We start from the raw sequence: 5460 nt of genomic DNA, 5'->3' as shown, positions 1-5460 counted from the left end.
GGAGCAAGACCTGTTTTTTTCTGGAAACATTTACTCATTCAAGTTACAACAAAAGGCAAAATCTAGACTTGCCACTTGGGAGAGAGGTTTGGGAAACTAAGAAACAACAGAGATCCTACAGGCACACAAATAGCCTCCCTCTTAAGATATCTGTAATACATGAGCTGCAGAGGACAAAATCAAGCTAAAAATCTGGAGAAGGCACATAGATAATTCTACCAACTGCCATCTCCCTGTAGAAGAAGGAAATATTTTCCTAGGCTTTAATGGGAAGACTTTGCTATGGTAATTTACCAGTAGAGGAAAGAATCTCACTAAATCCAGTGACTTTTGCCTTGGCTCCATTTCTGTCTGGATTGAAGTGAATGGCTTCTCTATTCATTTACCTGGGACTGGGACCTGTGTGGTATAAAACATACTCCAAAACCTGAACATATATACTATTATTTTTACTTTTATTTATTTATGTGGGTGTGTGTGTGGGTAAATATAGTGTATTTAGTGTGACATCAGAGAACAACTTTTTGGGAGTTAATTTTCCACTTTGGGTCTGGGGATCAACCTTAAGTTGTCAGGCTTGGTGACACCTACCCTTCCCTGCTGAGCTATCTTTTCAGCTTCAGTCTTTGTAGCCTTTATGTGTAATGTTCATTATCGTGCAAATCATGAGGCATGCATAGCCACAGAATTATAATATCAGTGGCTAAGAGGAGGCACAGAACATAGGATCAAATTTTTAGCTGACCTGATGCTGGCATCAAAATCAGTGATCATAAAGTGACTATGTTCAATATTTTAATGTTTAAGGAATCATGGAAACAATAGAAAAATTGGTGGAGCCAGTCACTATGTAACAAGGAGGAAATAAATAGGATCGAAATGAAACTAAGTACAATGAATAACTCTATGGATGTTTATCACAGGTCAATAGAAAATATCAAAACTATATCATTATTAATAATAATATACTAATGATAATGAAAAAAGATAAAACATCTAAGAATATGCCATGGGATTTGTGTGCCTCCTCTGGTGCCTCACATTTGACCATGTCCCTTGGAGGGGGAGACCCGGTGGCACTCAGAGGAAGGATAGCAGGTTACCAAGAAGAGACTTGATACCCTATGAGCATATACAGGGGGAGGAAATCCCCCTCAGGAACAGTCATAGGGGATGGGAATAAGGGGAAAATGGGAGGGAGGGAAGAATGGGAGGACACAAGGGATGGGATAACCATTAAGATGTAACAAGAATAAATTAATAAAAAATTAAAAAAAAAAGAAAGCAAAAAAAAAAAAAAAACCAAAAAACAAAAAACAAAAAAGCCTACAGGACAAAAGACAATTTAAAATATATGGCTGGACACCAATCATACTGCTGAACTATGAAGAAATTGAATTATTTTGAAGTTGATAGAGAGTAAAAAGACATCATTTTTGGAAGCACAATAATAATATAATAATAAATGACTCATCGTAAATGAGAAGTGGGAAGCCGTTGACTGTATACCATTTTTCTGAGAAAGCGCCAGATAGCTTTCCAAAGTGGTTGTACTAGTTTGCATTCCCACCAGCAATGAAGGAGTGTTCCTCTCTCTCCACATCCTCACCAACATGTGGTGTCATTTGAGTTTTTGATCTTAGCCATTCTGATGGGTGTAAGATGGAATCCGAGTGTCGTTTTGATTTGCATTTCTCTGATGACTAACAAGGATGAGCATTTCTTTAAGTGTTCCTCGGCCATTTGATATTCCTCTGTTGAGAATTCTCTGTTAAGTTCCAAGGCCCATTTGACAATTGGGTTGTTTGGTTTTGTGGTGATTAATTTCTTGAGTTCTTTACATATTTTGGGATATCAAACCTTTGTCAGATGAAGGGTTGGTGAAGATCTTTTCCAAGTCTGGAGGCTGTCGCTTAGTTCTACTGACAGTGTCTCCTGCCTTACAGAAGCTTCTCAGCCTCATGAGGTCCTATTTATTAATTGTTGACATTAAGAAGAACTTTATGACAGGCAGATCTGGGTCCTGGGGTCCTCCTCAAACTAAGGCACAAGCCAAGGAGAATATAGGCAGTAAACTTCGAACCCCTACCAAGACCTAGCCGACGAACATGATATTCTCCACCATTGAGTGGAGAGTGAGATCTGACTCTCACATGAACTCTGGTGCCCCTTTTCTGACCATGTTCCCTGGATGGGGAGGCCTGGCGGCACTCAGAGGAAGGATAGCAAGTTACCAAGAAGAGATTCGATATTCTAAGAGCATATATAGGGGGAGGAGGTCTCCCTCAATCACAGACATAGGGGAGGGAAGAAGGGGGGAAGTGGGAGGGAGGGAAGAATGGGAGGAAACAGGGGAGGGGCTAACAATCGAGATGTAATATGAATAAAATAATAAAATGGGAAAAAATCAAACTATTTCACTCCTTATAATTTAACCAGATGATGCTCCACCACACAACAAGGACATATGCTCAACCATGTTCATAGCCTTATTTGTAATAGCCAGAACCTGGAAACAAACTAAATGTCCCTCAGTTGAAGAATGGATAAAGAAACTGTAGTACATTTACACTATGGAATACTACTTAGCTATTAAAAATAAGGAAATCCCGAAATTTACTGATGAATGGATGGAACTAGAAATGATCATACCGAGTGAGTTAACCCAGACGCAGAAAGACTCACATGGTGTATACTCACTTATAACTAAACACTAGCCCAAAAGGCATGTCCCACTTACCAGGAGTTTGGGATAAATGTGAGGACTTCCTATTGGGACTCTAGGTGAGAGAAGTATGAGAGAGTGGGGAAATAGAAGGAACCAGAGGGTACTAGAAACCTACAAGAAAAACATGATGGGCAGATTGGACCCAGGAGGTCTGCTCAAACTACTGCACCTACCAAAGACAATACATGCAGTAAATATTGAACCCATATTCAGATCTAGCCAATGGTCAGGACATTCTCCACAGTTGTGTGGAGAGCGGGGACTGACTCTGACATGAATTCTGATGCCCCATATTTGACGGCTTCCCCTTGGTGGGAAGGCCTGGTGGCACTCAGAGGAAGAATAAGAAGGCTACTAAGATGAGATTTAATAGCTTATGACCATATGATGGGGGAGGAAGTCCCCTTATGTCACAGACCTAGGGAAAGGGAATAGGGGGAAAGCAGGAGGAAGGAAAGGTAGGATACAAGTGAGAGGAAAACAATTGAGATGTAATCTGAATAAATTAATTAAACAAAAAATTTATTTTAGACAAATATACGTAAATGCATTAAAATAATTAAGAACATTACATATGGTAATTATTTATGTAAAATTTTGGCCAAAGCATTATTTTCATTGTGGAAACTTACTTTTTATCAATGTATTCCGATTACAACCCAATTGTTCTCCCATCACTTGTATCCTTCTGTTCCTCCTATGATGTAGAAACTTATAATGTAAAAATTATCAACATATCATGTGGTAATAAGTTACAAATAAAATTTTAATTTGTAAGCATTAAAAGAATAACAATAGACTTATAATTTATCTTTTAAGGTAATATGTAGAGAAAAGGGAGGTCAAAGTAGTGTAAATTCATTTGAAGTCTAGAAAAGAAAAACTAAAACACTGAAAAAGACAATAACAAATGACACTTTCAGCTTAAACCGCATAAGCAATTATATTAAGGTAAGTAGATTAGACACTGTAATTAAAATAGTTTATTTGTTATATAAAAATAAAGTAATAACTTTATTCCCTAAACCATGCTTTTTAAAATTTTTTTATTAATTTATTCTTGTTACATCTCAATGGTTATCCCATCCCTTGTATCCTCCCATTCCTCCCTCCCTCCCATTTTCCCATTATTCCCCTCCCCTATGACTGTTCCTGAGGGGGATTACCTCCCCCTATATATGCTCATAGGGTATCAAGTCTCTTCTTGGTAACCTGCTGTCCTTCCTCTGAGTACCATGCTTTGAATAAGAAGAAATGTTGAAAATTATAATATATTGGAGCATAGAACATTGACAAAAATGGGCTGTCAGCAACGTTGCAAATAAAGGTGTTTTTCAGCATCGACTTGCAGTGCACTTTTTCCATTTTCCTCTGAAAATGATAACTGGTTTGGTGAGATGGATCTTTGTGTAAAGAGACTGATGTCCGGAGTTTATTTCTTGGCCCTGCATCATGGAAGGAGAGAACAAATTCCCTTAAGTGATCCTCTAACTTCCACAGATGCGTACAACCCCCACATTTCATATAAAAAATTAATACAAAGAAATAAAAGAAGGAGATAGTGAATTTGAAATATGTCTGCAGCCTGGGTAACCCCTAAGATCTCTGCTGGCTTTTATCTTCCATGATACCAGTTCTCTCTATGAATTAACTATGACCAGAATACATATTTTCTTTTTAAAAGCAGCTGTTTTGAATATTTGATACCTAAGGGTAATTTAAGAAAATAATTTGAAGATGACAGAAAAATATGTTTTGTCTTAAGAAAAGGAGTTTGACGAAATTATATATTCTTCGTCAAAATCATCAATCTTATTTAAAGTTTTAAATTAAAAATCACTTTGAAATTATTCTATGAGAATAATTAAAATTAGGAAGATTTAAAATTAAAAAAAAAAGTGTAGAGAGGATGTACTTCATAGAGAATTCTTGTATGTTGCTTGTAGAAGTAAAAGCTAAAATTTTAAGAGTTATATCTTAGACACCATCTTGCTAGGTAGCTCTTCTCAGGAACTCATTTACTATATAGCTTTACCTGTCTGCGAACTCACATTATGCCTGCCTCTCACTGCCTTATAGGTGTTGCACAAAAATCAGGAAACTCCACTGTGAGAAAGTGACATTATATACTAACTTTGAACACACACACACGATCTGACTCTGCCACTCCATTTGAAGGCAGGGAAGAACTGAAATACAGGACATGTATTCAATGCAAATGTGCCCCCTAATTAAAATAGCGCCATGTTTGATAGCCCTCACTGGAAATTACTGATATACCTAAATGTGGAAAAATATGTACATTATAGTGTACTCGTGAAGGAATTACATGCATAATGAGAACAAGCACATTGACAAGCTCAATGCATAAAATCTAGGAACTGTAACGATTATTAAAAGATGGAAGATACAAATGAGTACATGCCAAACAATTATGCAAATTTCAAGTACAAATTAGACCAGTAAAAATGCTAAGTCAGCAGTGTGAGTGTTGTTTCACATGGACAATAGGAACAGTGTAGGCATGGAACATAAAGGTGGTTGCCAGAGTTTGTATCACTCTGTGCTGGAAAAAGTTTGTTCATAAACAAATGTGCTCCATTTAAGATAATATTTTTATTAGTTTATAAAACACACACACACATACACACACACACACACACACACACACACATATATATATATATATATATATATATAAACACATGTGTTTGGAGCATTTATTGTCCATT

This window comes from Acomys russatus, chromosome 24 (assembly GCF_903995435.1).
Source record: "Acomys russatus chromosome 24, mAcoRus1.1, whole genome shotgun sequence".
Lineage (NCBI taxonomy): Eukaryota > Metazoa > Chordata > Mammalia > Rodentia > Muridae > Acomys > Acomys russatus.
The sequence above is the reverse complement of the archived record's forward strand: the minus strand, read 5'-3'. Positions refer to the sequence as shown.